The sequence below is a fragment of the Plectropomus leopardus genome, chromosome 20, assembly GCF_026936395.1.
Source record: "Plectropomus leopardus strain MGB_pleo_1.0 chromosome 20, ASM2693639v1, whole genome shotgun sequence".
In the NCBI taxonomy this organism is placed as follows: domain Eukaryota; kingdom Metazoa; phylum Chordata; class Actinopteri; order Perciformes; family Serranidae; genus Plectropomus; species Plectropomus leopardus.
The window spans coordinates 16635699-16659762 of record NC_142195.1 but is presented as its reverse complement, the minus strand read 5'-3'; the positions used below and the strand labels follow the sequence as shown (position 1 = coordinate 16659762).

General features: G+C 35.9%; 1 long non-coding RNA gene across 1 annotated transcript; it reads right to left on the bottom strand.

Moving 5' to 3' along the window:
* Window positions 1–5356: 5356 nt before the first annotated feature.
* Window positions 5357–23535, bottom strand: LOC148186202 (uncharacterized). The gene is made up of 3 exons (XR_015775160.1): window positions 23308–23535; window positions 22946–23017; window positions 5357–5792 (listed from the first exon to the last, which is right to left on the bottom strand). It is a non-coding gene; the product is annotated as an uncharacterized LOC148186202 (long non-coding RNA).
* Between the last annotated feature and the right edge of the window lie 529 nt (window positions 23536–24064).

Below are 24064 nucleotides of genomic sequence, written 5' to 3'. Positions count from 1 at the left end.
ACTATAGCCTTGCATTTTTGGTCATTTTTTCGACATGCCAAATTATGTTGTTTTTGGCGCTTTTTGCAACTTTCGATGCTATGGCATGTCTTAAAAGGCTATTTTATTTGGTTTAATGTGGTTTTCAGCTGTTTTTGGGACATGACATATTTTGACATTTTTGCCTTACTATAGCCTTGCATTTTGGGTCATTTTTTCGACATTCCAATTTAAGGTGTTTTTCAGCCCTTTTTGCAACTTTCTATGCTATGGCATGTCTTAAAAGGCTATTTTCTGTGGTTTAAGATGGTTTTCAGCTGTTTTTGGGACATGTCCTATTTTGACATTTTTGCCTTACTATAGCCTTGCATTTTGGGTCAGTTTTTCGACATGCCAAATTATGCTGTTTTTGGCCCTTTTTGCTACTTTCTATGTTATGGCATGTCTTGGAAGGCTATTTTATTTGATAAAATGTGGTTTTCAGCTGTTTTTGGGGCATGACATATTTTGACATTTTTGCCTTACTATAGCCTTTATGCGTTTTCGGTCATTTTTTGACATTCCAATTCACGGTGTTTTTAGCCCTTTTGCAACTTTCTATGCTATGGCATGTCTTGGAGGCTATTGTCTTTGGTTTAAGATGGTTTTCAGCTGTTTTTGGGACATGTCCTGTTTTGACATTTTGGCCTTACTATAGCCTTGTGTTTTCGGTCATTTTTTCGACATTCCAAATTATGTTGTTTTTGGCCCTTTTTGCAACTTTCTATGTTATGGCATGTCTTAAAAGGCTATTTTATTTGGTTTAAGATGGTTTTCAGCTGTTTTTGGGACATGACATATTTTGACATTTTGGCCTTACTATAGCCTTGCATTTTGGGTCATTTTTTCGACATTCCAATTTAAGGTGTTTTTCAGCCCTTTTTGCAACTTTCTATGCTATGGCATGTCTTAAAAGGCTATTTTCTGTGGTTTAAGATGGTTTTCAGCTGTTTTTGGGACATGTCCTATTTTGACATTTTTGCCTTACTATAGCCTTGCATTTTGGGTCAGTTTTTCGACATGCCAAATTATGCTGTTTTTGGCCCTTTTTGCAACTTTCTATGTTATGGCATGTCTTGGAAGGCTATTTTATTTGATTAAATGTGGTTTTCAGCTGTTTTTGGGACATGACATATTTTGACATTTTGCCTTACTATAGCCTTGCATTTTGGGTCATTTTTCGACATTCCAATTTAAGGTGTTTTTCAGCCCTTTTTGCAACTTTCTATGCTATGGAATGCATTGGAGGGCTATTTTATGTGGTTTAAGATGGTTTTCAGCTGTTTTTGGGACATGTCCTATTTTGACATTTTTGCCTTACTATAGCCTTGCATTTTGGGTCATTTTTTCGACATTCCAATTTAAGGTGTTTTTCAGCCCTTTTTGCAACTTTCTATGCTATGGCATGTCTTAAAAGGCTATTTTCTGTGGTTTAAGATGGTTTTCAGCTGTTTTTGGGACATGTCCTATTTTGACATTTTGGCCTTACTATAGCCTTGTGTTTTGGTCATTTTTTCGACATTCCAAATTATGTTGTTTTGGCACTTTTGCAACTTTCTATGTTATGGCATGTCTTAAAAGGCTATTTTATTTGGTTTAAGATGGTTTTCAGCTGTTTTTGGGACATGACATATTTTGACATTTTGGCCTTACTATAGCCTTGCATTTTGGGTCATTTTTTCGACATTCCAAGTTATAGGGTTGTTTTTGGCCCTTTTTGCAACTTTCGCTGCTATAGCATGTCTTGGAGGGCTATTGTCTTTGTTTTAAGATGATTTTCAGCTGTTTTCTGGACATGTCCTATTTTGACATTTTGGCCTTACTATAGCCTTGCGTGTTTGGTCATTTTTTCGACATTCCCAATTATGGTGTTTTTGACCCTTTTGCAACTTTGTATGCTATGGCATGTCTTGGAGGGCTATTGTCTTTGGTTTAAGATGGTTTTCAGTTGTTTTTGGGACATGACATATTTTGACCTTTTTGCCTTACTATAGCCTTGCATTTTTGGTCATTTTTTTTATTTTTTCAAATTATGTTGTTTTTGGCCCTTTTTGCTAATTTCTATGCTATGGCATGTCTTAAAAGGCTATTTTATTTGGTTTAATGTGGTTTTCAGCTGTTTTTGGGACATGTCCTATTTTGACATTTTGCCTTACTATAGCCTTGCATTTTTGGTCATTTTTTCGACATGCCAAATTATGGTGTTTTTGGCCCTTTTGCAGCTTTCGATGCTATGGCATGTCTTGGAAGGCTATTGTCTTTGGTTTAAGATGGTTTTCAGCTGTTTTTGGGACATGCCATTTTTGGCATGTTTGCCTTACTATAGCCTTGCATTTTTGGTCATTTTTTCGACATGCCAAATTATGTTGTTTTTGGCGCTTTTTGCAACTTTCGATGCTATGGCATGTCTTAAAAGGCTATTTTATTTGGTTTAATGTGGTTTTCAGCTGTTTTTGGGACATGACATATTTTGACATTTTTGCCTTACTATAGCCTTGCATTTTGGGTCATTTTTTCGACATTCCAATTTAAGGTGTTTTTCAGCCCTTTTTGCAACTTTCTATGCTATGGCATGTCTTAAAAGGCTATTTTCTGTGGTTTAAGATGGTTTTCAGCTGTTTTTGGGACATGTCCTATTTTGACATTTTGCCTTACTATAGCCTTGCATTTTTGGTCATTTTTTTGACATGCCAAATTATGGTGTTTTTGGCCCTTTTTGCAACTTTCTATGCTATGGCATGTCTTGGAAGGCTATTGTCTTTGGTTTAAGATGGTTTTCAGCTGTTTTTGGGACATGCCATTTTTTGGCATGTTTGCCTTACTATAGCCTTGCATTTTGGTCATTTTTCGACATGCCAAATTATGTTGTTTTTGGCGCTTTTTGCAACTTTCGATGCTATGGCATGTCTTAAAAGGCTATTTTATTTGGTTTAATGTGGTTTTCAGCTGTTTTTGGGACATGACATATTTTGACATTTTTGCCTTACTATAGCCTTGCATTTTGGGTCATTTTTTCGACATTCCAATTTAAGGTGTTTTTCAGCCCTTTTGCCAACTTTCTATGCTATGACATGTCTTAAAATGCTATTTTCTGTGGTTTAAGATGGTTTTCAGCTGTTTTTGGGACATGTCCTATTTTGACATTTTTGCCTTACTATAGCCTTGCATTTTGGGTCAGTTTTTCGACATGCCAAATTATGCTGTTTTTGGCCCTTTTTACTACTTTCTATGTTATGGCATGTCTTGGAAGGCTATTTTATTTGATAAAATGTGGTTTTCAGCTGTTTTTGGGACATGACATATTTTGACATTTTTGCCTTACTATAGCCTTGCGTTTTCGGTCATTTTTTTGACATTCCAATTCACTGTGTTTTTTAGCCCTTTTTGCAACTTTCTATGCTATGGCATGTCTTGGAGGGCTATTGTCTTTGGTTTAAGATGGTTTTCAGCTGTTTTTGGGACATGTCCTGTTTTGACATTTTGGCCTTACTATAGCCTTGTGTTTTCGGTCATTTTTTCGACATTCCAAATTATGTTGTTTTTGGCCCTTTTTGCAACTTTCTATGTTATGGCATGTCTTAAAAGGCTATTTTATTTGGTTTAAGATGGTTTTCAGCTGTTTTTGGGACATGACATATTTTGACATTTTTGCCTTACTATAGCCTTGCATTTTTGGTCATTTTTTCGACATTCCAAATTATAGGGTTGTTTTTGGCCCTTTTTGCAACTTTCGATGCTATGGCATGTCTTGGAGGGCTCTTTTATTTAGTTAAACATGGTTTTCAGCTGTTTTTGGGACATGACATATTTTGACATTTTGGCCTTACTATAGCCTTGCATTTTGGGTCATTTTTTCGACATTCCAATTTAAGGTGTTTTTCAGCCCTTTTTGCAACTTTCTATGCTATGGCATGTCTTAAAAGGCTATTTTCTGTGGTTTAAGATGGTTTTCAGCTGTTTTTGGGACATGTCCTATTTTGACATTTTTGCCTTACTATAGCCTTGCATTTTGGGTCAGTTTTTCGACATGCCAAATTATGCTGTTTTTGGCCCTTTTTGCAACTTTCTCTGCTATGGCATATCTTAAAAGGCTATTTTATTTGGTTTAATGTGCTTTTCAGCTGTTTTTGGGACATGTCCTATTTTGACATTTTTGCCTTACTATAGCCTTGCATTTTTGGTCATTTTTTTGACATTCCCAATTATGGTGTTTTTGACCCTTTTTGCAACTTTCTATGCTATGGCATGTCTTGGAGGGCTATTGTCTTTGTTTTAAGATGGTTTTCAGCTGTTTTTGGGACATGACATATTTTGACATTTTTGCCTTACTATAGCCTTGCATTTTGGGTCGTTTTTTTTGATTTTCCAAATTATGTTGTTTTTGGCCCTTTTTGCAACTTTCTATGCTGTGGCATGTCTTGGAGGGCTATTGTCTTTGGTTTAAGATGGTTTTCAGCTGTTTTTGGGACATGTCCTATTTTGACATTTTTGCCTTACTATAGCCTTGTGTTTTCGGTGATTTTTTCGACATTCCATATTATGTTGTTTTTGGCTCTTTTTGCAACTTTCCATGCTATGGCATGTCTTAAAAGGCTATTTTATTTGGTTTAATGTGGTTTTCAGCTGTTTTTGGGACATGACATATTATGACGTTTTGGCCTTACTATAGCCTTGCATTTTTGGTCATTTTTTCGACATGCCAAATTATGTTGTTTTTGGCTCTTTTTGCAACTTTCCATGCTATGGCATGTCTTAAAAGGTTATTTTATTTAGTTTAATGTGGTTTTCAGCTGTTTTTGGGACATGACATATTTTGCCTCACTATAGCCTTGCATTTTAGGTAGTTCTTTCGACATGCTTAATTATGATGTTTTTGGCTCTTTTTTCAACTTTCTATGCTATGATGTGTCTTCGATGATTAATTAAAGTGGTTTAATTTTGTTTTCAGCTGTTTTTTGGGGTATGTCATATTGTGACATTCTTGCCTCACTATAACTTTGTATTTTTTCTTTTATTTTTTCGACATGCCAAATCATGCTGTTTTTGGCCTTTTTTTTTAAACTTTCCTTCTCTATGGCATGTCTTGGAAAACTATTAAAGGTGTTTTTCCCTTTATCAGGCACTCATTGAAATTCTTGGAAATGTGAAATATCAACCCTAGAGTGACTTTGCAGAACACAACAAGACTGATTTACTTTTATGACATTTCTAAAAAAAATCTATTTTTATGTTAAAAATCAACATTTATGGAGTTACCATATATTGTTCCTCGCTTGTCTGGGGTAACACATTTTCTACAAGGTGTATAGATAAAAAATAGAAGAAAAACACATAAACTTAAAGGAATATTTATTTTTTAACATGTTTTATGGAACATAAATAATATACATATACATATACATATACATGTGTGTGTTTCACATATATATATAAGAATATAACATAAATAACAACTATATATGTGTGCATAACATAATATAACACAAAATTGCACAAATAACAAATATATATATTTTAATTACATAATATTACAGAACATAACATCCTCCTCCTCCTCCGAGAGCACCTCCACTGCAGGCCACACGAACTTCCTTCTCTTGGTAGAAAGGCCCATGTCCGTCATGTCTGGAATGTCCAGCTTGTGGGTGAGTGGGACAAAGTCTGGGTCTGCGACATAGTTGTCTTCCTCCTCAGAGCTCTCATCATCACTGATGGCGGGGTTCAGATGGCACAACAGTCTCCATCTTTCCGTGAAAGGCCCAAGCAGACAGCTGCTAAAGAAAAAAAGAGTTTTTCAGTCAATTTCGAGCCGGGAAAACATACTTCGCGCACTCATTTTTTCGACATACCAATTTATGGTGTTTTTTGGCCGTTTTTACAACTTTCTATGCTATGGCATGTCTTGGAGGGCTAATTTCTGTGGTTTAAGATGGTTTTCAGCTGTTTTTGGGACATGTCCTATTTTGACATTTTTGCCTTACAATAGCCTTGCATTTTTGGTCATTTTTTCGACATGCCAAATTATGTTGTTTTTGGCCCTTTTTGCTACTTTCGATGCTATGGCATGTCTTAAAAGTCTATTTTATTTGGTTTAAGATGGTTTTCAGCTGTTTTTGGGACATGTCTTATTTTGACATTTTTGCCTTACTATAGCCTTGCATTTTCGGTCATTTTTTCGACATTCCAATTAACGGTGTTTTTTGGCCCTTTTTGCAACTTTCTATGCTATGGCATGTCTTAAAAGGCTATTGTCTTTGGTTTAATGTGGTTTTCAGTTCTTTTTGGGACATGACATATTTTGACATTTTTGCCTTACTATAGCCTTGCATTTTTGGTCATTTTTTCGACATGCCAAATTACAGTGTTTTTTGGCCCTTTTTGCAACTTTCTATGCTATGGCATGTCTTGGAGGGCTATTTTATTTGATAAAATGTGGTTTTCAGCTGTTTTTGGGTCATGTCCTATTTTGACATTTTTGCCTTACTATAGCCTTGCTTTTTCGGTCATTTTTTCGACATTCCAAATTATGTTTTTTTTGGCTCTTTTTACAACTTTCAATGCTATGGCATGTCTTGGAGGGCTATTTTCTGTGGTTTAAGATGGTTTTCAGCTGTTTTTGGGACATGTCCTATTTTGACATTTTTGCCTTACTATAGCCTTGCTTTTTCGGTCATTTTTTCGATATTCCAAATTATGTTTTTTTTGGCTCTTTTTACAACTTTCAATGCTATGGCATGTTTTGGAGGGCTATTTTATTTAGTTAAATGTGGTTTTCAGCTGTTTTTGGGTCATCTCATATTTTGACATTTTTGCCTTACTATAGCCTTGCATTCTGGGTCATTTTTTCGACATTTCAATTAATGGTGTTTTTTGGCCCTTTTTGCAACTTTCTATGCTATGGCATGTCTTAAAAGGCTATTTTATTTGGTTTAATGTGGTTTTCAGCTGTTTTCGGGACATGACATATTTTGACATATTTGCCTTACTATAGCCTTGCTTTTTCTGTCATTTTTTCGACATTTCAATTAATGCTGTTTTTCGGCCGTTTTTGCAACTTTCTATGCTATGGCATGTCTTAAAAGGCTATTGTCTTTGTTTTAAGATGGTTTTCAGCTGTTTTTGGGACATGTCCTATTTTGACATTTTTGCCTTACTATAGCCTTGCATTTTCGGTCATTTTTTCGACATTCCAATTAACGGTGTTTTTTGGCCCTTTTTGCAACTTTCTATGCTATGGCATGTCTTAAAAGGCTATTTTATTTGGTTTAATGTGGTTTTCAGCTGTTTTTGGGACATAACATATTTTGACATTTTTGCCTTACTATAGCCTTGCTTTTTCTGTCATTTTTTGGACATTCCAAATTATGCTGTTTTTCGGCCCTTTTTGCAACTTTCTATGCTATGGCATGTATTCAAAGGCTATTTTCTGTGGTTTAAGATGGTTTTCAGCTGTTTTTGGGACATGTCCTATTTTGACATTTTTGCCTTACAATAGCCTTGCATTTTCTGTCATTTTTTTCGACATTCCAATTAACGGTGTTTTTTGGCCCTTTTTGCAACTTTCTATGCTATGGCATGTCTTAAAAGGCTATTTTATTTAGTTAAAGATGGTTTTCAGCTGTTTTTGGGACATGTCATATTTGACATTTTTGCCTTACTATAGCCTTGCATTTTGGGTCATTTTTTCGACATTTCAATTAACAGTGTTTTTTGGCCCTTTTTGCAACTTTCTATGCTATGGCATGTCTTAAAAGGCTATTTTATTTTGGTTTAATGTGGTTTTCAGCTGTTTTTGGGACATGACATATTTTGACATTTTTGCCTTACTATAGCCTTGCATTTTGGGTCATTTTTTCGACATTCCAATTTAAGGTGTTTTTCAGCCCTTTTTGCAACTTTCTTTGCTATGGCATGTCTTAAAAGGCTATTTTCTGTGGTTTAAGATGGTTTTCAGCTGTTTTTGGGACATGTCCTATTTTGACATTTTTGCCTTACTATAGCCTTGCATTTTGGGTCATTTTTTCGACATTCCAATTAACGGTGTTTTTTGGCCCTTTTTGCAACTTTCTATGCTATGGCATGTCTTAAAAGGCTATTTTATTTAGTTAAAGATGGTTTTCAGCTGTTTTTGGGACATGTCATATTTGACATTTTTGCCTTACTATAGCCTTGCATTTTGGGTCATTTTTTCGACATTTCAATTAACAGTGTTTTTTGGCCCTTTTTGCAACTTTCTATGCTATGGCATGTCTTAAAAGGCTATTTTATTTGGTTTAATGTGGTTTTCAGCTGTTTTTGGGACATGACATATTTTGACATTTTTGCCTTACTATAGCCTTGCATTTTGGGTCATTTTTTCGACATTCCAATTTAAGGTGTTTTTCAGCCCTTTTTGCAACTTTCTATGCTATGGCATGTCTTAAAAGGCTATTTTATTTAGTTAAAGATGGTTTTCAGCTGTTTTTGGGACATGTCATATTTTGACATTTTTGCCTTACTATAGCCTTGCATTTTCGGTCATTTTTTCAACATGCCAAATTATATTGTTTTTGGCCTTTTTTGCTACTTTCTATGTTATGGCATGTCTTGGAAGGCTATTTTATTTGATAAAATGTGGTTTTCAGCTGTTTTTGGGACATGACATATTTTGACATTTTTGCCTTACTATAGCCTTGCTTTTTGGGTGATTTTTTCGACATTCCAAATTATGTTTTTTTTGGCTGTTTTTACAACTTTCAATGCTATGGCATGTTTTGGAGGGCTATTTTATTTAGTTAAATGTGGTTTTCAGCTGTTTTTGGGTCATCTCATATTTTGACATTTTTGCCTTACTATAGCCTTGCATTCTGGGTCATTTTTTCGACATTTCAATTAATGGTGTTTTTTGGCCCTTTTTGCAACTTTCTATGCTATGGCATGTCTTAAAAGGCTATTTTCTGTGGTTTAAGATGGTTTTCAGCTGTTTTTGGGACATGTCCTATTTTGACATTTTTGCCTTACTATAGCCTTGCATTTTTGGTCATTTTTTTGACATGCCAAATTATGCTGTTTTTGGCCCTTTTTGCAACTTTCTATGTTATGGCATGTCTTGGAAGGCTATTTTATTTGATAAAATGTGGTTTTCAGCTGTTTTTGGGACATGACATATTTTGACATTTTTGCCTTACTATAGCCTTGCATTTTGGGTCATTTTTTCGACATTTCAATTAACTGTGTTTTTTGGCCCCTTTTGCAACTTTCTATGCTATGGGATGTCTTAAAGGGCTATTTTATTTGGTTTAATGTGGTTTTCAGCTGTTTTTGGGACATGACATATTTGACATTTTTGCCTTACTATAGCCTTGCTTTTTCGGTCATTTTTTCGACATTCCAAATTATGTTTTTTTTGGCTCTTTTTACAACTTTCAATGCTATGGCATGTTTTGGAGGGCTATTTTATTTAGTTAAATGTGGTTTTCAGCTGTTTTTGGGTCATCTCATATTTTGACATTTTTGCCTTACTATAGCCTTGCATTCTGGGTCATTTTTTCGACATTTCAATTAATGGTGTTTTTTGGCCCTTTTTGCAACTTTCTATGCTATGGCATGTCTTAAAAGGCTATTTTATTTGGTTTAATGTGGTTTTCAGCTGTTTTCGGGACATGACATATTTTGACATATTTGCCTTACTATAGCCTTGCTTTTTCTGTCATTTTTTCGACATTTCAATTAATGCTGTTTTTCGGCCGTTTTTGCAACTTTCTATGCTATGGCATGTCTTAAAAGGCTATTGTCTTTGTTTTAAGATGGTTTTCAGCTGTTTTTGGGACATGTCCTATTTTGACATTTTTGCCTTACTATAGCCTTGCATTTTCGGTCATTTTTTCGACATTCCAATTAACGGTGTTTTTTGGCCCTTTTTGCAACTTTCTATGCTATGGCATGTCTTAAAAGGCTATTTTATTTGGTTTAATGTGGTTTTCAGCTGTTTTTGGGACATAACATATTTTGACATTTTTGCCTTACTATAGCCTTGCATTTTGGGTCATTTTTTCGACATTCCAATTTATGTTTTTTTGGCTCTTTTTGCAACTTTCTATGCTATGGCATGTCTTAAAAGGCTATTTTATTTAGTTAAAGATGGTTTTCAGCTGTTTTTGGGACATGTCATATTTGACATTTTTGCCTTACTATAGCCTTGCATTTTGGGTCATTTTTTCGACATTTCAATTAACAGTGTTTTTTGGCCCTTTTTGCAACTTTCTATGCTATGGCATGTCTTAAAAGGCTATTTTATTTGGTTTAATGTGGTTTTCAGCTGTTTTTGGGACATGACATATTTTGACATTTTTGCCTTACTATAGCCTTGCATTTTGGGTCATTTTTTCGACATTCCAATTTAAGGTGTTTTTCAGCCCTTTTTGCAACTTTCTATGCTATGGCATGTCTTAAAAGGCTATTTTATTTAGTTAAAGATGGTTTTCAGCTGTTTTTGGGACATGTCATATTTTGACATTTTTGCCTTACTATAGCCTTGCATTTTCGGTCATTTTTTCAACATGCCAAATTATATTGTTTTTGGCCTTTTTTGCTACTTTCTATGTTATGGCATGTCTTGGAAGGCTATTTTATTTGATAAAATGTGGTTTTCAGCTGTTTTTGGGACATGACATATTTTGACATTTTTGCCTTACTATAGCCTTGCTTTTTGGGTGATTTTTTCGACATTCCAAATTATGTTTTTTTTGGCTCTTTTTACAACTTTCAATGCTATGGCATGTTTTGGAGGGCTATTTTATTTAGTTAAATGTGGTTTTCAGCTGTTTTTGGGACATGACATATTTTGACATTTTTGCCTTACTATAGCCTTGCATTTTGGGTCATTTTTTCGACATTTCAATTAACTGTGTTTTTTGGCCCCTTTTGCAACTTTCTATGCTATGGGATGTCTTAAAGGGCTATTTTATTTGGTTTAATGTGGTTTTCAGCTGTTTTTGGGACATGACATATTTGACATTTTTGCCTTACTATAGCCTTGCATTTTTGGTGATTTTTTCGACATGCCAAATTATATTGTTTTTGGCCCTTTTTGCAACTTTCTATGCTATGGAATGCCTTGGAGGGCTATTTTATGTGGTTTAAGATGGTTTTCAGCTGTTTTTGGGACATGTCCTATTTTGACATTTTTGCCTTACAATAGCCTTGCATTTTTGGTCATTTTTTCGACATTCCAAATTATGTTGTTTTTGGCCCTTTTTGCTACTTTCGATGCTATGGCATGTCTTAAAAGTCTATTTTATTTGGTTTAAGATGGTTTTCAGCTGTTTTTGGGACATGTCTTATTTTGACATTTTTGCCTTACTATAGCCTTGCATTTTGGGTCATTTTTTCGACATTCCAATTAACAGTGTTTTTTGGCCCTTTCTGCAACTTTCTATGCTATGGCATGTCTTAAAAGGCTATTGTCTTTGGTTTAATGTGGTTTTCAGTTCTTTTTGGGACATGACATATTTTGACATTTTTGCCTTACTATAGCCTTGCATTTTTGGTCATTTTTTCGACATGCCAAATTACAGTGTTTTTTGGCCCTTTTTGCAACTTTCTATGCTATGGCATGTCTTGGAGGGCTATTTTATTTGATAAAATGTGGTTTTCAGCTGTTTTTGGGTCATGTCCTATTTTGACATTTTTGCCTTACTATAGCCTTGCTTTTTCGGTCATTTTTTCGACATTCCAAATTATGTTTTTTTTGGCTCTTTTTACAACTTTCAATGCTATGGCATGTCTTGGAGGGCTATTTTCTGTGGTTTAAGATGGTTTTCAGCTGTTTTTGGGACATGTCCTATTTTGACATTTTTGCCTTACTATAGCCTTGCTTTTTGGGTGATTTTTTCGACATTCCAAATTATGTTTTTTTTGGCTCTTTTTACAACTTTCAATGCTATGGCATGTTTTGGAGGGCTATTTTATTTGATAAAATGTGGTTTTCAGCTGTTTTTGGGACATGTCCTATTTTGACATTTTTGCCTTACTATAGCCTTGCATTTTCGGTCATTTTTTCGACATGTCAAATTATATTGTTTTTGGCCCTTTTTGCTATTTTCTATGTTATGGCATGTCTTGGAGGGCTATTTTATTTGATAAAATGTGGTTTTCAGCTGTTTTTGGGTCATATCATATTTTGACATTTTTGCCTTACTATAGCCTTGCATTTTGGGTCATTTTTCGACATTCCAATTTAAGGTGTTTTTCAGCCCTTTTTGCTACTTTCTATGCTATGGAATGCCTTGGAGGGCTATTTTATGTGGTTTAAGATGGTTTTCAGCTGTTTTTGGGACATGTCCTATTTTGACATTTTTGCCTTACTATAGCCTTGCATTTTTGGTCATTTTTTCGACATTTCAATTAACTGTGTTTTTTGGCCCTTTTTGCAACTTTGTATGCTATGGCATGTCTTCAAAGGCTATTTTATTTTGGTTTAATGTGGTTTTCAGCTGTTTCTGGGACATGACATATTTTGACATTTTTGCCTTACTATAGCCTTGCATTTTTGGTCATTTTTTCGACATTCCAATTTAAGGTGTTTTTCAGCCCTTTTTGCAACTTTCTATGCTATGGAATGCCTTGGAGGGCTATTTTATGTGGTTTAAGATGGTTTTCCGCTGTTTTTGGGACATGTCCTATTTTGACATTTTTGCCTTACTATAGCCTTGCATTTTGGGTCATTTTTTCGACATTCCAATTAACGGTGTTTTTTGGCGCTTTTTGCAACTTTCTATGCTATGGCATGTCTTAAAAGGCTATTTTATTTGGTTTAAGATGGTTTTCAGCTGTTTTTGGGACATGTCCTATTTTGACATTTTTGCCTTACTATAGCCTTGCATTTTTGGTCATTTTTTCGACATTTCAATTAACTGTGTTTTTTGGCCCTTTTTGCAACTTTGTATGCTATGGCATGTCTTCAAAGGCTATTTTATTTTGGTTTAATGTGGTTTTCAGCTGTTTCTGGGACATGACATATTTTGACATTTTTGCCTTACTATAGCCTTGCATTTTGGGTCATTTTTTCGACATTCCAATTTAAGGTGTTTTTCAGCCCTTTTTGCAACTTTCTATGCTATGGAATGCCTTGGAGGGCTATTTTATGTGGTTTAAGATGGTTTTCAGCTGTTTTTGGGACATGTCCTATTTTGACATTTTTGCCTTACTATAGCCTTGCATTTTTGGTCATTTTTTCGACATGCCAAATTATGCTGTTTTCGGCCCTTTCTGCAACTTTCTATGCTATGGAATGTCTTGAAGGGCTTTTTTTTCTGTGGTTTAATGTGGTTTTCAGCTGTTTCTGGGACATGACATATTTTGACATTTTTGCCTTACTATAGCCTTGCATTTTTGGTCATTTTTTCGACATGCCAAATTATATTGTTTTTGGCCCTTTTTGCTACTTTCTATGTTATGGCATGTCTTGGAGGGCTATTTAATTTGATAAAATGTGGTTTTCAGCTGTTTTTGGGTAATGTCCTATTTTGACATTTTTGCCTTACTATAGCCTTGCATTTTGGGTCATTTTTTCGACATTTCAATTAACTGTGTTTTTTGGCCCTTTTTGCAACTTTCTATGCTATGGCATGTCTTAAAAGGCTATTTTATTTTGTTTAATGTGGTTTTCAACTGTTTTTGGGACATGACCTATTTTGACATTTTGCCTTACTATAGCCTTGCATTTTTGGTCATTTTTTCGACATTCCAATTAACGGTGTTTTTTGGCCCTTTTTGCAACTTTCTATGCTATGGAATGCCTTGGAGGGCTATTTTATGTGGTTTAAGATGGTTTTCAGCTGTTTTTGGGACATGTCCTATTTTGACATTTTTGCCTTACTATAGCCTTGCATTTTGGGTCATTTTTTCGACATTCCAATTTAAGGTGTTTTCGCCCTTTTGCAACTTTCTATGCTATGGAATGCCTTGGAGGGCTATTTTATGTGGTTTAAGATGGTTTTCAGCTGTTTCTGGGATATGTCCTATTTTGACATTTTTGCCTTACTATAGCCTTGCTTTTTGGGTGATTTTTTCGACATTCCAAATTATGTTTTTTTTGGCTCTTTTTACAACTTTCAATGCTATGGCATGTTTTGGAGGGCTATTTTATTTGATAAAATGTGGTTTTCAGCTGTTTTTGGGACATGTCCTATTTTGACATTTTTGCCTTACTATAGCCTTGCATTTTCGGTCATTTTTTCGACATGTCAAATTATATTGTTTTTGGCCCTTTTTGCTATTTTCTATGTTATGGCATGTCTTGGAGGGCTATTTTATTTGATAAAATGTGGTTTTCAGCTGTTTTTGGGACATGTCCTATTTTGACATTTTTGCCTTACTATAGCCTTGCATTTTGGGTCATTTTTCGACATTCCAATTTAAGGTGTTTTTCAGCCCTTTTTGCTACTTTCTATGCTATGGAATGCCTTGGAGGGCTATTTTATGTGGTTTAAGATGGTTTTCAGCTGTTTTTGGGACATGTCCTATTTTGACATTTTTGCCTTACTATAGCCTTGCATTTTTGGTCATTTTTTCGACATTTCAATTAACTGTGTTTTTTGGCCCTTTTTGCAACTTTCTATGCTATGGCATGTCTTCAAAGGCTATTTTATTTTGGTTTAATGTGGTTTTCAGCTGTTTCTGGGACATGACATATTTTGACATTTTTGCCTTACTATAGCCTTGCATTTTTGGTCATTTTTTCGACATTCCAATTTAAGGTGTTTTTCAGCCCTTTTTGCAACTTTCTATGCTATGGAATGCCTTGGAGGGCTATTTTATGTGGTTTAAGATGGTTTTCCGCTGTTTTTGGGACATGTCCTATTTTGACATTTTTGCCTTACTATAGCCTTGCATTTTGGGTCATTTTTTCGACATTCCAATTAACGGTGTTTTTTGGCGCTTTTTGCAACTTTCTATGCTATGGCATGACTTAAAAGGCTATTTTATTTGGTTTAAGATGGTTTTCAGCTGTTTTTGGGACATGTCCTATTTTGACATTTTTGCCTTACTATAGCCTTGCATTTTTGGTCATTTTTTCGACATTTCAATTAACTGTGTTTTTTGGCCCTTTTTGCAACTTTCTATGCTATGGCATGTCTTAAAAGGCTATTTTATTTTGGTTTAATGTGGTTTTCAGCTGTTTCTGGGACATGACATATTTTGACATTTTTGCCTTACTATAGCCTTGCATTTTTGGTCATTTTTTCGACATTCCAATTTAAGGTGTTTTTCAGCCCTTTTTGCAACTTTCTATGCTATGGAATGCCTTGGAGGGCTATTTTATGTGGTTTAAGATGGTTTTCAGCTGTTTTTGGGACATGTCCTATTTTGACATTTTTGCCTTACTATAGCCTTGCATTTTTGGTCATTTTTTCGACATTTCAATTAACTGTGTTTTTTGGCCCTTTTTGCAACTTTCTATGCTATGGCATGTCTTCAAAGGCTATTTTATTTTGGTTTAATGTGGTTTTCAGCTGTTTCTGGGACATGACATATTTTGACATTTTTGCCTTACTATAGCCTTGCATTTTGGGTCATTTTTTCGACATTCCAATTTAAGGTGTTTTTCAGCCCTTTTTGCTACTTTCTATGCTATGGCATGCCTTAAAGGCTATTTTATTTGGTTTAATGTGGTTTTCAGCTGTTTTTGGGTCATGTCTTATTTTGACATTTTTGCCTTACTATAGCCTTGCATTTTGGGTCATTTTTCGACATTTCAATTAACTGTGTTTTTGGCCCTTTTGCAACTTTCTATGCTATGGCATGTCTTCAAAGGCTATTTTATTTTGGTTTAATGTGGTTTTCAGCTGTTTCTGGGACATGACATATTTTGACATTTTTGCCTTACTATAGCCTTGCATTTTGGGTCATTTTTTCGACATTCCAATTTAAGGTGTTTTTCAGCCCTTTTTGCAACTTTCTATGCTATGGAATGCCTTGGAGGGCTATTTTATGTGGTTTAAGATGGTTTTCAGCTGTTTTTGGGACATGTCCTATTTTGACATTTTTGCCTTACTATAGCCTTGCATTTTGGTCATTTTTTCGACATTCCAAATTATGATGTTTTTCGGCCCTTTTTGCAACTTTCTATGCTATGGCATGTCTTAAAAGGCTATTTTATTTGGTTTAAGATGGTTTTCAGCTGTTTTTGGGACATGTCCTATTTTGACATTTTTGCCTTACTATAGCCTTGCATTTTTGGTCATTTTTTCGACATTTCAATTAACTGTGTTTTTGGCCCTTTTGCAACTTTCTATGCTATGGCATGTCTTAAAAGGCTATTTTATTTTGGTTTAATGTGGTTTTCAGCTGTTTCTGGGACATGACATATTTTGACATTTTTGCCTTACTATAGCCTTGCATTTTGGGTCATTTTTTCGACATTCCAATTTAAGGTGTTTTTCAGCCCTTTTTGCAACTTTCTATGCTATGGAATGCCTTGGAGGGCTATTTTATGTGGTTTAAGATGGTTTTCCGCTGTTTTTGGGACATGTCCTATTTTGACATTTTTGCCTTACTATAGCCTTGCATTTTGGGTCATTTTTTCGACATTCCAATTAACGGTGTTTTTTGGCGCTTTTTGCAACTTTCTATGCTATGGCATGTCTTAAAAGGCTATTTTATTTGGTTTAAGATGGTTTTCAGCTGTTTTTGGGACATGTCCTATTTTGACATTTTTGCCTTACTATAGCCTTGCATTTTTGGTCATTTTTTCGACATTTCAATTAACTGTGTTTTTTGGCCCTTTTTGCAACTTTGTATGCTATGGCATGTCTTCAAAGGCTATTTTATTTTGGTTTAATGTGGTTTTCAGCTGTTTCTGGGACATGACATATTTTGACATTTTTGCCTTACTATAGCCTTGCGTTTTTGGTCATTTTTTCGACATTCCAATTTAAGGTGTTTTTCAGCCCTTTTTGCAACTTTCTATGCTATGGAATGCCTTGGAGGGCTATTTTATGTGGTTTAAGATGGTTTTCCGCTGTTTTTGGGACATGTCCTATTTTGACATTTTTGCCTTACTATAGCCTTGCATTTTTGGTCATTTTTTCGACATTTCAATTAACTGTGTTTTTTGGCCCTTTTTGCAACTTTCTATGCTATGGCATGTCTTAAAAGGCTATTTTATTTTGGTTTAATGTGGTTTTCAGCTGTTTCTGGGACATGACATATTTTGACATTTTTGCCTTACTATAGCCTTGCATTTTGGGTCATTTTTTCGACATTCCAATTTAAGGTGTTTTTCAGCCCTTTTTGCAACTTTCTATGCTATGGAATGCCTTGGAGGGCTATTTTATGTGGTTTAAGATGGTTTTCAGCTGTTTTTGGGACATGCCCTATTTTGACATTTTTGCCTTACTATAGCCTTGCATTTTTGGTCATTTTTTCGACATGCCAAATTATGCTGTTTTCGGCCCTTTCTGCAACTTTCTATGCTATGGAATGTCTTGAAGGGCTTTTTTTTCTGTGGTTTAAGATGGTTTTCAGCTGTTTTCGGGACATGTCATATTTTACATTTTTGCCTTACTATAGCCTTGCATTTTTGGTCATTTTTTCGACATGCCAAATTATATTGTTTTTGGCCCTTTTTGCTACTTTCTATGCTATGGCATGTCTTAAAAGGCTATTTTATTTTGGTTTAATGTGGTTTTCAGCTGTTTCTGAGACATGACATATTTTGACATTTTTGCCTTACTATAGCCTTGCATTTTTGGTCATTTTTTCGACATGCCAAATTATATTGTTTTTGGCCCTTTTTGCTACTTTCTTGTTATGGCATGTCTTGGAGGGCTATTTAATTTGATAAAATGTGGTTTTCAGCTGTTTTTGGGTAATGTCCTATTTTGACATTTTTGCCTTACTATAGCCTTGCATTTTGGGTCATTTTTTCGACATTTCAATTAACTGTGTTTTTTGGCCCTTTTTGCAACTTTCTATGCTATGGCATGTCTTAAAAGGCTATTTTATTTTGTTTAATGTGGTTTTCAACTGTTTTTGGGACATGACCTATTTTGACATTTTTGCCTAGTCATAGCCTTGCATTTGGGGTCATTTTTTCGACATTCCAATTAACGGTGTTTTTTGGCCCTTTTTGCAACTTTCTATGCTATGGAATGCCTTGGAGGGCTATTTTATGTGGTTTAAGATGGTTTTCAGCTGTTTTTGGGACATGTCCTATTTTGACATTTTTGCCTTACTATAGCCTTGCATTTTCGGTCATTTTTTCGACATTTTAATTAACTGTGTTTTTTGGCCCTTTTTGCAACTTTCTATGCTATGGCATGTCTTAAAAGGCTGTTTAATTTGGTTTAATGTGGTTTTCAGCTGTTTTTGGGACATGACATATTTTGACATTTTTGCCTTACTATAGCCTTGCATTTTGGGTCATTTTTTCGACATTCCAATTTAAGGTGTTTTTCGGCCCTTTTTGCAACTTTCTATGCTATGGAATGCCTTGGAGGGCTATTTTATGTGGTTTAAGATGGTTTTCAGCTGTTTCTGGGACATGTCCTCTTTTGACATTTTTGCCTTACTATAGCCTTGCATTTTTGGTCATTTTTTCGACATGCCAAATTATGCTGTTTTTGGCCCTTCCTGCAACTTTCTATGCTATGGAATGTCTTGAAGGGCTTTTTTTTTCTGTGTTTTAAGATGGTTTTTAGCTGTTTTCGGGACATGTCATATTTGACATTTTTGCCTTACTATAGCCTTGCATGTTTGGTGATTTTTTCGACATGCCAAATTATATTGTTTTTGGCCCTTTTTGCTACTTTCTATGCTATGGCATGTCTTAAAAGGCTATTTTATTTGGTTAAATGTGGTTTCAGGTGTTTTTGGTTCATGACATATTTTGACATTTTTGCCTTACTATAGCCTTGCATTTTCGGTCATTTTTTCGACATACCATGTCTTTTATTCTTTTTTAGAGCTTAACCCTTTGAAACCTTTTGAGAGAAGGTAACCAGACACTAAACAAGATATGGCCCAACAACAACAACAACAACAAACAACAAAAAATCCTTCCCTTTTGTTTAAACTAATTTTCAGTTAATGTTTGTGTCACCTTTTACTAATTTCTTGCCACTTTTTGGAAATTTCTTGCCAAGTTTGTCATTGCCTCTCCTCCCACAGGGTTTTTTAAACTCGTCTGCTCCGGTTTCAAAGATTTAAATAGATCATGAAAGGCATCTGAAGGCAACAAAGCTGATGTCGATCCAGGTCCTTAAGGATTAAAGTAAGGTTTCATCTATGTTGAGGCTAAAAGTTTTAATATAATTAGGGCCCAAGCACCTAGTGGTGGAAGGACCCTCTTGGAATGCAAGGAAATTATTTTTTCTGCCAAATGAATTACATTTTTGAGGTCTAAATGTGCTCAGAAACTCATGAAACTTGGTACCATGTCCGGCCTGGCGAAAAATTTCCTGTTTTGGTAGTTAAGAAGACCAAACCAGTTTTTGACAGACGTCACTGTCAATACAGAGCTTAAGGGAACGTCAAAAACACATGAAGTGTCCAGAGGTTTGGCTCAGTGGGTAAATCAGGCAGTTAGTGTGCCTGAGGTTGCTGGTTCAAGTCTTACTTGGGACAGGTCAATTTTGAAGACTGAGCTAAACCCAAAGCAAGGACAGAGCTAAAGGGAACGTCGAAAACACATGAAGTGTCCGGAGGTTTGGCTCAGTGGGTAAATCAGGCAGTTAGTATGCCTGAGGTTGCTGGTTCAAGTCTTACTTGGGACAGGTCAATTTTGAAGACTGAGCTAAACCCAAAGCAAGGACAGAGCTAAAGGGAACATCGAAAACACATGAAGTGTCCAGAGGTTTGGCTCAGTGGGTAAATCAGGCAGTTAGTGTGCCTGAGGTTGCTGGTTCAAGTCTTACTTGGGACAGGTCAATTTTGAAGACTGAGCTAAACCCAAAGCAAGGACAGAGCTAAAGGGAACGTCGAAAACACATGAAGTGTCCGGAGGTTTGGCTCAGTGGGTAAATCAGGCAGTTAGTGTGCCTGAGGTTGCTGGTTCAAGTCTTACTTGGGACAGGTCAATTTTGAAGACTGAGTTAAACCCAAAGCAAGCACAGAGCTAAAGGGAACGTTGAATACGTGAAGTTGAGTTGAAGGATGGGAAAGACAGTCAAGAGACAGGAAGTTGGGGGAAAGACAAGAAGTTAGGTTAAGAGACATGAAAGTCAGTCAAGTTACATGCAGTTGTAAGACAGGAAGGACAGTCAAGAGACAGGAAGTTGAGGTGAGAAACAGGAAGTGAGGTTGAGAGACAGGAAGGTTAGTCAAGTTACAACAAGTTAAGATGAGAAACAGGAAGTTGAGAAAAAGGAAGTCAGTGAAGGTAGAAGATGAAGTTAGAGGATGAGAGTATAAGAGTAGAAAATAGAAATAAGAAAGGGTCAGAAAGTAGAAAGTAAGGGAATCGGATAGGAAAGTCAGGAAAGTGGCAGAGTAGTAAGGTAGGAGAGTCAGGAACATAGCACGATGCAACCTAGCGCGAGTCTGGAAAGACAATGACGTACCTTACAACTAACACTTAACACCATTGTAAACACACAATTGTTTCCTTGTCTCCTGAATTTTCATATACTGAATGCTGAATGTTCCCTGAGTTTTCGACAGATGTCTGAATTTTGCGTTTCAACACCATATGACCCTTATATCAGCAGGCAGATGGATATATCAGCCAATTTTTTTTAAATGTATGCCACAGAATCATCAAAATCAGTGTCTTAAGTGTATGAATGTACAGGCAAATTATATCTAATGGTATATATGAAATAAAATATCAGCTGATATATCTATCTGCTCTGCTCTGATATTTTTTTTTTAATTTATGCCATAGAATATCATTTGGCTGTAGATTCATACACTTTAGAAACTGATTGTGATAATTTTATGGCATAAACTTAAAGAAATTTCGCTTATATATATCTGTCTGCTTGCTGAAATAAGGGTCATATGGTGTTGAAACTCAAAATTCAGTATCGGCAGTGGCGTCTGTCGAAAACTCAGGGCACATTCAGTACTCAGTACATGAAAATTCAGGAGACAAGGAGACAATTTATAACTGTGTTAAGTCAAGTCAAGTCAAGTCAGTTTTATTTATATAGCCCATTATCATAAAACATGGTTTGCCTCAGAGGGCTTTACAGTGTACGACATCCCTCTGCCCTTAGACCCTCACATCACCCAAGGAAAAACTCCCCAAAAAGAACCCCTGTAACGGGGAAAAAAAAAGAGGAAGAAACCTCAGGAAGAGCGGTAGAGGATAGTGAGGGATCCCTCTTCCAGGACGGACAGACGAGCAATAGATGTCGTAAATAGCAAGTGAAATACAATCATGGCAAAAAAGGAAAGAGAAGGGGGGGGGGGCACAGAACAATAGAAACAGATGCATGTCATATTACAATAATGGTAGGTGTGAAATTAGTAATTGCTCTCTATGATGATGTTGATAGAGATGATAACAGTCTCATGCATATGTGAAAGGGAGTTGTCCAAAGGCAAGATCACAGCATCGGCGCATCGATGATGTACCCTTCGATGGGTACATCATCGATGTTATAACAGCCTTCCTTCGTTTTAGGACTGCACCCTGTCGTTCAAGACCTAAGGGATGTATCACCTTTCTAGACTTATGCTAGGCTGCATTGTGCTATGTTCCTGACTCTTCCTACTCTGCCACTTTCCTGACTTTCCTATTCCATTCCCTTATATTCTACTTTCTGACCCTTTCTCATTCCTATTTTCTACTCTTATACTCTCATCCTCTACCTCCATCTTTTACCTTCACTTAACCTCCTGTTCTCTCAACTCAACTTCCTGTTTCTCAACTTAAGTTGTTGTAACTTGACTACCTTCCTGTCTCTCAGCCCTACTTCCTGATTCTCACCTCAGCTTCCTGTCTCACAACCCAACTGCATGTAACTTGACTGACTTTTCTGTCCCTTAACCTAACTTCTTGTCTTTCCCCCAACTTCCTGTCTCTCAACCCAACTTCATGTATTCAACGTTACCTTTAGCTTTGTACTTGCTTTGGTTTAGCTCAGTCTTCAAAATACACCTGTCCCAAGTAAGACTTGAACCAGCAACCTTAGGCACACTAACCACCTGATTTACCCACTGAGCTAAACCTCCAGGCACTTCATGTCCTTCTGATGTTCCCTTTAGCTCAATATTGGAGGTGACATCTGTCAAAAACTTGATATATGAGCCAAGTTCTTGGTGGGATAATTCAGTATTCAGTCTATGAAATTTAGGAGACACGGACACAATTATGTGTTTTAAGTGTTCATTGCAAGGTACTTCATTGATGACTTTTATCAGCAGAGCAGACAGATATATCAGCCAATATTTTTTATTTATGTCATTAAAGTCAAATGTCAGCTGTCTCAGATAAGACTTGAACCAGCAACCTCAGGCACACTAACCGCTTGATTTACCCACTGAGCCACACCTCTTGACATTTTGTATGTTTTTGACACTCTGTTGAACTTAAACTTGCATTCTAATGGGTTATGAGTAAGTGTTTTGACAGACCAAGCCAATGCATCTGACACTTCACCTGTGTTTTACCTTGAATATAGCTCTTTGCTTTGGACAACTGAATACATCTTTTCTGGGTGAGGTTCGAACTAAGCAGCCAAAATAAGGAATTTTACTACATGTCCTGACATCTGATCACGATGTTGTTTACAATGTAGAAAATGTGTACAATGAGCTGCAGATTTACACACAATGTTAGACTAATTCACCATCTCACCAAGTGAAAATGTTAGTGAAATTACTGATATTAGTACTGTGAAAGGTGTTCACATCTGTATTTTCCCCATGGTGGGTGCAAAATGTAAACCAGTGAAGTGATGCCTTTTTGATATTGCATTTTAATTTGGGCTCAACTTACCACATTTTGATGAGTTGCAGGGCGTAGTTCAGTTGCAGTGTATGATGTGCCATTGTTACCTAAAAGGTTGTCCTGTCAAGATGTCATTAATAGCAGCCAAAATATTAGGAAATACTTAAATAAAACAACAAAAACAACACACACTGTCAGTTACAAGTACCAACACTTGAGAAGATAACGCAGGCCTGCTCACTGAGACGAAGAATGTGGCCTATGACGCACATTTGTGAGAAGCCATTCAACAATATTTACTAAGCCCACAAACCTTGATTAAAAGGAAATACACAGTATAAACAGTAAAAACATGGGTAGAAAAATTAAGATGTGTTCTAAAAATGGCACTTTGGCAGCTGAAACTGTACCTTATTGCTGCTGCCTTTAATCACTAGTGAGTCATGGTTGTCAAGAATACTAACTAGAAAAGTCATCCCTTCATCAGCAACTTCCTCTCCCTCCCTCTGCATGTTCCTCTCATGCTTCTGGCAACTTATACAAGTTTGTACGCAACTTCAGAGGAGTCTGTTAGTGGCAGATTAGTCATTCTTCCAGTGATTCAGCATATACACTTGTCCCTCTCTCCCAACTGATCTGCTACTCTTGCTTCCCCTTGTTTTTTCTTTTGGCCACAACTTCTTCTCATTTCCTCTCCGAATGGACTCTTTCAGCCACAGTCTTCCTCTCCTGGGCTTTGACCTTCTTTTATGACTTATTAACATTGTCTAAAAGCTGTCTTTTCATGGCTTTTTTGTTGAAGATGTGTCAGTCACAAAACACCTTATCTGTGCTCTGGTGTTCCTCTGGGTTCTTTTCTGGGTCACCTCATCATTTTGGCAGTCTGTGTGCTAAACCCATTAACCTCTTGACCCTCATTGCTTCACTGGCAAATCATCATTACAAAGTCTCTATTTTAAATTCTATTCCAGATTGGCAAGTGTCCAAGCACATGCTGGACAACAGAGAAATGTACAAGACATCTCCATTTCTCAACTGGATGTAATGGTGTATTAATACTAATCAAAAACTTTGGTTTGGAATATTCAATATATCAAGACAGTGTTAGTACAGATTAATCTGCAGATTATTTTGTCAATAGAGCAATTTTTCATTTTATTTGTAAAA